Below are 11,279 nucleotides of genomic sequence, written 5' to 3' on the forward strand. Positions count from 1 at the left end.
GCCATCATAGTCGGGCGCTACAGCACAAAGCTCTTCAGGATATTCCGACAGATAATCCTTGCAAAAATCAGTGGCCAGCACGAAAGACCAGAGGGAAGTTCCAAACTGTCATGTGCTTATATACACAACAGCGAGATGTGCTACACCTGTGGGAAAGCACAGTTTTCAGTAACAACCTACCATCTCGCCCCTTTTAGCAACCGTTAAAATTCCTTCATGCGTAATTACAAGATGTCCTACAAAGAGGAACCAACATATTTTGCAGCTACGCTGGTCACAAAAGGAGAAAACAAAAATCCCTCTGGGTCAGAGACCCATCCTGGTACACTAGGAGGGAGAAGAGAAAGGCATTCAGACCAAAAGAAGTAAAGAGCGGTTCTTCCCCAAAGAAGGGAAAACTGCCCCTCAGATCGCATCGCAGATTTCGCCAGCTGCGGGAGTTCAACACGGCCTTCAGGGACCTTTTTTGGTTCTGTTCAAGCAGCCTTTAGCGACCCGGCGCACCGCGGGCACAGCGCGCTTCCCCGCGGCGGGCGCGCAGGTCTGCGCGGTGCCACACGATACCCACAGACTCGAGGAGCCCAGGAAGGGCCCGGCCTCCCCCCTGCGCCCCTCACCGCCCCTCGCGGCGCTTTACCGTGCGCGCAAGCGGAGCTCCCGCGCGGCGCTTGCTCCGGCAGGGCGGCCCCGCTGGCAGCCAAGCGCGCTGCGACGCTTAACCTCCGCGCGCGGCAACTGAAGGCGCTAAAAACAAATAAATAAATAATTTTTTAAAAAGAAAAGAAAAGCAAGCAAGCGGGCAAAACCCGCCCGTACTTACGCGACTGCCCCCGCGGCAGCGGCCGGGCCGCCCCCGGCGCCGCCCCGGCCCCGAGCCGCGCCGCCCGGGCCATCCCGCGCTAACGCCCGCGGGCGCCGTGCCGAGGGGGCGCCGTGCCGAGGGGCCGCCGTGCCGAGGGGCCGCCGTGCCGGGGGGCCGCCGTGCCGAGGGGCCGCCGTGCCGAGGGGCCGCCGTGCCGAGGGGGCGCCGTGCCGGGGCTCGGGTGCCGCCTGGCCCCGCGGGACCAGCAGCCGGCCCGGTTCCGCGGCCGGGAGGAGCAGCGGCCCCGCGGCTTTCCCGGGCTCCCGCCGCCCCTCGGAGCTCTGCCTGCCGGCCCCCGATGGGCCGCGGAGGGAAAAACCCCGGGCTGGGTCATCCCCGGCTCTTTTAAAAAATAATTATATATTAAAAAAAAAAAATCCCCCCACACACTTTAGCATCTGGTGGCACTCACTTGCTTCTGGAATCTTGCTTCTGGAATCTGTTTAAAATGTTTTCCTTTCCCTAAGCACAGAAGCTAGGAGGAAAAGAGCAGACTGCTTTCCTCCTCCGGTCTTTGTATTGTTATCAGGAGCTCCGAAGTGCTACCTCTCTATTTATTTATTAATTTATCATTTTTCCTTGAAGGACTGCTAACTTCAACAAATTTAACCGATTGTTCTTGGAACTGCTGCAGATAAGAACACAGTAATAATAACAAAGCGCGTAGATAGTTAAGAGCAGTGACATTTGCAGATATTGGGTTGTGAATACCTGAGGGGAGGGATGGGGCCAAACTCTTCTAGGTGGCGACCAGCAACAAATGAGTTAATTAATGAGTACAAATTGATCACACAAGAAGTTTCATCTCCATATGAGGAAGAACTTCTTTACTGTGAGGGTGACAGCACTGCAACAGGCTGCCAAGAGGAGCCTCCTTCTCTGGAGATCTTCCAAAGCCGCCTGGATGTGACCCTGTGGGGAGTCACATCCTGCTTGAGCAGGGGGGTCAGACTAGATGATCTCTAGAGGCCTTCTTCAACTTTAACCATTCTATGATTTACTGCAAAGCTTCATTGAAAGTTATAACGTATTTACTAAACGTTATCATCAACTTGGATTTTTTTTTCTTAATTAGCACAAAGCAGAGTATTAAGTACAAGTAACATGCCAATGGCCTGGCCTTAGTCACCAATAAAGGTTTGAACACTAGGTCTAAGGTGATCCTCAGCGCAGACTCTGTGGAGTCCTCTTTGCTGTGTCTTCTGGCTTCCTCTGCGTTGGTGAAGACCAATTGATTTAGAATCATAGAAACATAGAATCATTATGGTTGGAAAAGACCTACAAGATCATCAAGTCCAACCATAAGCCACTGAACCTGTCCTGGCACAACTTGAGGCCATTTCCTTTTGTCCTATCAGTAGTTATTTTGGAGATGAGATCAATCCCCGCATCATTACAACCTCCTTTCAGGGAGTTGTAGAGAGCGATAAGGTCTCCCCTGAGCCTCCTGTTCTCCTGAATAAATAACCCAGCTCCCTCAGTGGCTTCTCGTAAGGTCTATGCTTGAGCCCCTTCACCAGCTTCATTGCTCTTCTTTGGACACCCTCCAATGCCACCATGTCTTTCTTGTAGCGAGGGGCCAAAAACTGAACACCGCATTCAAGGTGCAGCCTCACTAGTGCTGAGTGCAGGGGGATGATCATTTTCCTGGTCCTGCTGGCAACACTGTTCCTGATACCCGCTGGGAGGCTGTTGGCCCTCTTGGCCACCTGGGCTCACTGCTGGTTCATGTTCAGCTGGCTGTCGAGCAGCACCCCCACATCCTTTTCTGCCACACAGCTCTCCAGCCACTCTGTCCCAAGTCTGTAGCACTGCATGGGGTTATTGTGACTGAAGTTCAGGACCTGGCACTTGGCCCTGTTTAACCTCATATGGTTGGCCTCAGCCCATTGATCCAGCCTGTCCAGATCCCTCTGTAGAGTTTTCCTACCCTCAAGCAGAACAACTCTTTCTCCTAGCCTTTCTCCTCATCTACAAATTTGCTGAAGGTGCATGTAATTCACTCATCCAGATCATCAATAAAGATACTAAAGAGGACCAGCCCCAACACTGACCACTGGGGAACGCCACTCATGACCAGTCGTCAGCTGGATTTAACTCAATTCACCACAATTCTCTTGGCCTGGCCATCCATCCAGTTTTTCACCCAGCAAAGAGTACACCTCTCTAAGCTATGAGCTGCCACCTTCTCCAGAAGGCAGTGGGAGATGGTGTCAAAGGCCTTACTGAAGTCTAAGTAGACCTCGTCCACAGCCTTTTCCTCATCCTCTAGGTGAGTCGCCTGTTCATAGGAGATCAGGTTGATCAAGCAGGACCAGCCTTTCATGAACCCAGCTTGTCTGGTTGTCACACACATGCTGTGTGATCACCCTTAAGCTGATCTGCTCCATAACTCTCCCCAACACAAGGTCAGGCTGAAAGTTCCCCGAATCCTCCATCCTACCCTTCTTGAATATAGATGTCATACTGGCAAGTCTCCAGTCATCTGGGACCTCCCCTGTGCCCCTATACCAGGATTGCTGTTAGATGATGAAGAGTGTCTTGGCAAACACTTCTGCAAGCTCACTCAGAATCCTTGGATGGATCTCATCTGGCCCCATAGACTTGTGAGTGTCCAAGTGGAGTAGCAGGTCACTGACTTATGGGGGGTTTATTCTGTCCACCACAGATGTCTTCCACCACAGAGGGCCAAGTACCTTGAGAATAATTGATCTGTGTATTAAAGACTGAGGCAAAGAAGGCATTAAGACCTCAGCCTTATCCTCATCGTTGGTAGCAATGTTCCCAACTGCAACCAATGGAGATTCTCCTTGGTCCACCTCTTCTTGTTAATGTATTTGCAGAAACATGATGTTGTCTTTTACAATGGTGGCCAGATTGAGTTCCATCTGAACTTTTGCCTTTCTGATTTCCTACTACATATTACATACTACATACTACATTCCTACATACTCTAGCAATGTCCTTGTACTCTTCCCAAGTTGCTTGCCCATTCTTCCAAATGTGGTAAACTCTCTTCTCACTGATAGTTCCTTATTCAGCCAGGCCGGTCGTCTTCCCCAGCAGCTCATCTTTCAGCACATGGGGTCAGTCTGCTCCTGCACCTTTAAGATTTCCTTCCTGAGAAATGTTTAGCCTTCCTGGACCCCTTTGCTCTTCAGGACTCTCTCCCAAGGGACTCTCCCAACCAATGTCCTAAACAGTCCAAAGTCTGCCCTACGAAGTGGTTTTGCTGACGCTCCTCCTGACTTCACCAAGAATTGAAAACTTTCATCTTGTGGTCTGTATGCCCAAGATGTCCTCTGCCCACCACATTTGCCACCAGTCCTTCTCTTTTGCCAAAGAGCAGGTCCAGTGTGGCTCCTCCCCAGGTAGGCTCACTTACCAGCTGTGAATATGGCAGGAAGTCATCTTCCATGCACTACACACACCCTCCTAGATTGTTTCCTTTCTGCTGTATTGTATTTCTAACAAACATCTGGTAGGTGGAAGTCTCCCACAAGAACAAGGGCTGTCGATTGTAAGATTGCTGCCAGCTGCTTATAGAATGTTTGATCTGCCTCTTCACCCTGCTGGGTGGTCTATAGCAGACTCCCACCAGGGTATCAATCAATCAGCCTTGTTTGCCTTCCCCCTGATCCTGACTCATTATCACTAGAATTTTCCATCACCCGCTTGGAACTCCATGCAGCTGAAACAGTCCCTAACATACAGTGCTACCCCACGTCCTTTCCTACCTTGCCTGTCCTTTCTGAAGAGCCTGTAGCCATCCATTGCAGCACTCCAATCGTGACAGTGGTCCAACCACGTTTCAGTGACAGTGAATATGTTATAGTGTTCCTATAGTTCTATCCCTGCAGCCAGAGACCTGGACTGATGCATGTACATGTTGCAACTTGATCTGTGTTGCCACAGTCTTTCTGGTGTTGGCTTTCTTCTGAGTGGTGACCATAGCTGTGGCTGGTTCTTCTGATAGACCAGCGATTGTGGGGAGAGCTCTCCTCCTGATCGGGAGAAGGATGACTGCTCCCTGTCTGCAAGCCCTGCCTTTGGCCACTGACCCAGCACATCCTAATGGCCGCGCCACACTGCGGGTCCCTTGCATTCCCTGGGGGCTGCTCTAGTATGCATTGGGATTGGGACGCCTTCCCTGCTGGCCCTGGCCATGCTGCATCAGAGCTGCCTGGGCCTGAGACTCCCTCACTCTTCCTGCACTTGTGCCTTCATTTTGTGGCTTTTGCCACCAATTTAATCCCCCTATGAAAGGCTGCCTAGCACGGGCCTCCACCCCGCCCCGAGCCCTTCCCTTTGTAGCCCCATCTTTTATATCCTAGGAAGTGGTCTTTTATCTTCTTGCTGGGCTAAGAGGAAAAGGAATGGCTGGTGATACTCTTGCCATCTCCCTGTCACCTTCCTGTTGTTATACCTTTGGATTGGCCAGTGGCAGGTTGTTGCTGTTGCACTGTTACCAGAGCTCTATCCTGGGCTTGACAGAAACAATCCATTTCCCAAAAGGATCACCTATCCAGAGTGCTATTTGCCATCTGTCACACAGCACTGCCCTCAATTCAGTGTTTCTCCTGGTGCTTTCACATGTTTGTGTTCACAGCAATTAAAACGTTTATGTTACAAGGCTCTAGGAAGCCCCTTATTTTAAATCATCAGTTCTCGAAGCAGAGGGTGAAGAGAGAAATTGGACATCAGACAGTTACAAGGCCCTGCCAAAATTATCTGGATTTATCTGCTCAAAATTATCTCCTTCAGAGCAGTCAAGAAAGTCTATATAAAATCTCAAAGCCCTCCATATTCAAGGCACAGATATTCAGGGTTTTTTTGTCATTAAACTGTCCCAAGGAATGAGGTGGTACTTGCTATCCCTGTGTTCACCTTTCTGGAGCCCTCCTGAGCTCCTCCATACCTTAAACATGTATTCTTTTTTTTTTTCCATTGTTCTCAGTGTCTGAGTGTACAGAGCAGAGCGGCTAGATCTGATGAGTAACACCAGCAAGAGAACCTGGAAAGGAAGAGGGCTTCTTCCTTCCTTGGAAAACATGGAGGAAACTAGAGGTGGGCAAGGAAATGGCGAGTCTGAAGTAATGAGTGAAGACTACCAGTAAACTTGGGATGGACGGGGGCAAATGGAAAGCAAATGGGAATTTCTCTTAGCAGATCAGCAGATTCAAAAAAATAGAAGTCTTTTTTATATTCATCACAGAAGAAATATAAACAAAAGTATTTTTCTGCCCTATTCTGAGCACGTTTCGCTTTTTTTTTTTTTTTTTCCTCCGCAAGTTCCTAGCTCAGTTCAGTTCAGCCATGCCTGCCAAATTTTGCCTAGGCATCTCTGGAGCTGGCAAGAGCAACACTGACTCTCTGATTTAAGAAATCCCTTGAAGTTTTGTAAGAAAACAAGCAAGTGGAAAACTCACATCCTAAAATGTGGAGAGTTCTTTGTTCTAGCTCCTTCTCATTTTTTTTGCGACAAGGAAAGCTAAGGCACGGTTGGAACGCAATCTGGCAAGGGACGTTAAAAATAACAAAAAAAATTTCTTCAAATACATTAACAGCAAAAGGAAAATCAGGGAAAACGTGGGTCCGCTGGCGGACGGGCTGGGCACCCTGGTTACAAATAACACAGAAAAAGCGGAGTTGCTCAATGCCTTCTTTGCTTTGGTGTTTACCAAGGGCAGCCCTTTAGAGCCCCAGGCCCTAGAGACAAGAGAAGAAGCTGGTGGAGAGGAAGACTTGCCCTGGGTAGAGGAAGATTGGCTCAGAGAGCACCTAAGGAACCTCGATACCCACAAATCCATGGGCCCTGATGGGATGCACTCCAGAGTGCTGCGTGAGCTGGCGGAGGTCATAACTAAGCCGCTCTCCATCATCTTTGAAAGATCCTGGAGAACGGGGGAGGTGCCGGAAGAAGGCCAATGTCACGCCAGTCTTCAAAAAAGGCAAGAAGGAGGACCCAGGCAACTACAGGCCAGTGAGCCTCACCTCCGTCCCCGGAAAAGTGATGGAACGGCTCATACTGGCCGTTGTCTCCAGGCACATGGAGGACAAGAAGGTGCTCAAGAGTAGTCAGCATGGATTCAACAAGGGGAAATCGTGCTTGACTAACCTGATAGCCTTCTATGATGAAATGACCGGCTGGATAGATGAGGGGAGAGCGGTGGATGTCGTCTATCTCGACTTCACCAAGGCTTTTGACACCGTCCCTCACAACATCCTCCTGGGCAAGCTCCGGAAGTGTGGGATAGATGAGTGGACAGTGAGGTGGATTAGGAACTGGCTGGATGGCAGGGCCCAGAGAGTGGTGATCAGCGGTGCAGAGTCTAGTTGGAGGCCTGGGGGTAGCGGGGTCCCCCAGGGGTCAGTCCTTGGTCCAGTCCTGTTCAATTTATTCATCAATGACCTGGATGAAGGCACAGAGTGCTCCCTCAGCAAGTTTGCTGATGACACGAAACTGGGAGGAGTAGCCGATACCCCAGAGGGCTGTGCTGCCATCCAGAGGGACCTGGACAGACTGGACAACGGGGCAGTGAAAAACCTCATGAAATTCAACAAGGCCAAATGCAAGGTCCTGCACCTGGGGAGGAATAACCCCAGACACCAGTACAGGCTGGGGACTGACCTTCTGGAGAGCAGCTCTGCGGAGAAAGACCTGGGTGTCATGGTGGACGACAAGTTGACCATGAGGCAGCAATGTGCCCTTGTGGCCAAGAAGGCCAATGGGATCCTGGGGTGCATTAAGAAGAGCGTCTCCAGCAGGTCGAGGGAGGTGATCCTGCCCCTCTACTCAGCCCTAGTGAGGCCGCATCTGGAGTACTGTGTCCAGTTCTGGGCTCCACAGTACAACAGGGATGTGGAGCTGCTGGAGAGAGTCCAGCGCAGGGCCACAAGGATGATCAGGGGCCTGGAACATCTGCCCTATGAGGAGAGGCTGAGGGAGGTAGGCCTGTTCAGCCTGGAGAAGAGAAGGCTGAGAGGGGACCTGATCAGTGTATATAAGTCCCTCAAGGGAGGGAGTGCAGAGGATGGTGCTGGTCTCTTTTCAGTGGTGGCCACTGATAGGACTAGAGGAAATGGCCACAAACTGAACCAAAAGTTCCACAGGAACTTAAGGAAAAATTTCTTGACAATGAGGGTGACAGAGCACTGGAACAGGCTGCCCAGAGAGGTTGTGGAGTCTCCTTCTCTGGAGATCTTCAAAACCCGCTTGGACGCAGTCCTGTGCCACGTGCTCTAGGTGACCCTGCGTATGCAGGGGGTTGGACTAGATGACCTCTAGAGATCCCTTCCAACCCTAAGCATTCTGTGATTCTATGATTCTATGATTTTGCCTGCAATGCTACTTGTGCTGGTTAAGGAAAGTCCCTCCTATAACGAGTTGTTTTCTTTATTCTTCCTTAGCCTTCCCCATGCTTTGCTGTTGACAGGTTTCCTACTTCTGTCTTTGGTTGCTGGACTGATGACATCTTTTAACCAGAACCATTTGAGACAGTAACCTTTTACAAGTTTAAAGGAAAATGATATGATTCAGTCCTGTTATTTATCAGGGAAAGGAAATAAAGAATTAGACTAAGGAATCAGTGGCACGGTTTCCAGTAAGAGTGGGAAGTTTTACAGGACATATCACTCTCTGGAGGCTTACATCAAGTCTGTAGACTCTGCTGATCTCCCTCTGTTCTCTCTGTGGGTGTACTCCCCTTAACCAGGTTCATGCAGTGCTACCAGCTGGCAGAAATGCTCAGCTAGCTCACTTCATGAACCCTACCTGGAGATCCAAGCTGACCTGAGGATCTGCTAGCTATTAGCATTTTGCCAATGATTTGAGCTCATGACCACAAGCAAGCCACAGCTTTTCTCTATTTCAAATTTTCCTCTATAAACAAAGCAAATGCTAAATGTTTTTTGGTTTCACATCTTGGCCAGTTTTCACAGCACAGAGCACCACATTTTCAAGCAGAGAGGTGCTCTGCTTTTTCCTCACAATGTGAGGAAAAAAAAAATCAGTGCCTGTATTTTCTTAATATCTGGGATAGGTTTGCTGCATACTGAGGTGTCTATCTGAAAGTCCAAACAGAAAACAACAACAACAAAACAACAACAACAACAACAAAAACAAAAAAAAAACAAAAAAAAAACACACACAGACAAGCAAGTGTTTCATGATGCACAAATACATTATTACTTTCATTTCTGCTCTGTTCCAGTAGAGGGTACTCTGCTATTATAAAAAAGTATTTGGCATTAAGGTTGCACAATGAAGTGAACTGCTAGAAAAGCCTCTGTAAGTTCATTGAAGAGACACTTGTAACATAGCTCATCCTCTAATGTTGATGCAGTGAACAGTAAAAAGGAAGCTGTCCGTTTTGAACCATTAAGAATACTAGTTCTTATGACGTATCCACCTTGAGATAGTTGCACAGGTCTTGCTATATTTGCATCACAGGTTCTCCTGCTGAATTACTAGTGAAATATCAGAGCACAAAATAACAACTCAAGATTATATTTCCAAAGACTTATATGCATGGACTCATATTTCACAGCCTCACTGAAAAATGAAAGCAAAATGAATAGTTTAGATAGAGAAAAATCACCCAGAATCACAGAATAACTATGTCTAGAAGTGATCTAAGGAGGTCACCTAGTCCAGGACTGCTACTCAGAGCAGGTCCTGGTAGAACAGGGCACTCAAGGCTTCGTGCAGGTGCACTTTGGTTATCTTCAAGGGTGGAAATTGCTCAGCTGCTCCAGTGTCTGACTTCCCTCATGTCCCTCAGAGGTCCCTTGTGCAGCACCCGCAGCAGAAGCATGGGCTGGTGGGGTGGCCTGGGCTGCGGGCCTAGGAGCCTCGTGGCCGCTTGGCCGCCTCAGAGCTGGGGCTCCTCGTCCCTCTGCAGAGTGAAGTGGCAGTGCGTATGAAAGCATGATGCCTGTGCTGCCCAGTGCAGTGTGGGCACCACGTCAGCCCGAATTTGGCTCTGATGAGTGCTTTGAATATGCTACCTAATGGCCCAGCTCAACAGTGTTCATCATCTGGCTTCTTGTTCTGCTTGTAAGGTTGATTTCTAGTGCCTGGTATTGCTTGAATTATAAAAAAAAAATCATTTGTGTCACTTTACTTCTGTAAAAGAGGCCTTTCAGTCCTAAGATGTTTTCAAGGAAAACTTTGGGAAAGGGATGTTTTGATCAATACTGATTTTAAAAAGTGAAATATAAGCGTAGATGAGGCACTTAGGGAGATGGGTTAGATGGCATGGTGTCAAATGGATTACAGTTGGACTCGATGATCTTGAAGGTCTTTTCCAACCATAATGATTCTACGATTCTATGAAAGGGTAGGTGGTAACTGGTGAGAGAGGGAAGGAGCATGGGAGCACAGACTTAGCACCTCTTGCTGCAGGAGCCAGGTATTTCTCTCTGGTAAGAAAGCAGAGGCCCTGTGTGAGGACCGCTAGCCTGACCCTTGGGTCTGGAGAGCTTTCTCAGCCACACACTGGGCACCAACCTCTCCCCTCCCAGCTCCTGGGGAAAATGGCCTTTTTTTCTCCCATTCAACCCAAAGAGGGCAAGGACAAGAAAACCGTGGTAGGGTGTTCCAGCTACATCAAGCAGCAGGCAGACACTCTGCTGTACCTAGGTGCCTATGAACAGCAAGGAAAGAGGTGATAGAGATAAAACTAGGGAGGTAAGAAATTTATTTTTAAAGGTGTAACCTAAGTAGGAAACTCTGGGTGTCATGTTCTTCTCCTCCAACAAGGGACAATACAGCTTTAAAATATTTCTGTAAACTCAACAAGGTCATTCAAACACAGCTCCCCTCCAAATGTCTGCTCTCTTGTTGGAACTGATTTCTGTGATGAGGCTGTGGAGTGCTGCTGCTACTGAGGAACACTGTTCGGCTGCAAGTCTTTCGTCCTGGGAGATGCCTCAGTTTTCTCTGTTTCCCAGTCAAAGCATAAGTCATCACTGTTTTCTCAGTAGTCAGCTGATGGCACCTACTCTACTCTCAAACAAATCATTGGCATTACCCTTCAGGGTCCCTGCTTCCTCTGAAAACAAATGCCTGCAATTTTTGTTCTTTCAGGTTTCCAAATGTGGTGACCTTTTGTGAAGTGGAGATCCTGGGGTTTGCTTCTGTAAAAGAACCATCATAGCAGTGTAAACATGACTCAGCTCAATACGATTTACCAGCGAGAAATGATGAAAAAACAGAAGGGCTCCTACTCACAACACAGGACTAGCAAGAGCTTGAAAGGAGAAGAGCAAGTCTGAAAAAAAAAAAAGTCAAAGGAAAGCGAGAAGATACCAGCTATGCTCACTGATTTTGTCTATGGATGCACCTAGCACACCAGTGCATGTTCACACCTGTGTGACCAGCAGGACGGAACAGATAATTCTGGGAAAAGGTTCC

The sequence above is a fragment of the Tinamus guttatus genome, unplaced genomic scaffold (genome assembly GCF_059628265.1).
Source record: "Tinamus guttatus ecotype Peru unplaced genomic scaffold, ASM5962826v1 Tinamus_guttatus_pri_ptg000035l, whole genome shotgun sequence".
In the NCBI taxonomy this organism is placed as follows: domain Eukaryota; kingdom Metazoa; phylum Chordata; class Aves; order Tinamiformes; family Tinamidae; genus Tinamus; species Tinamus guttatus.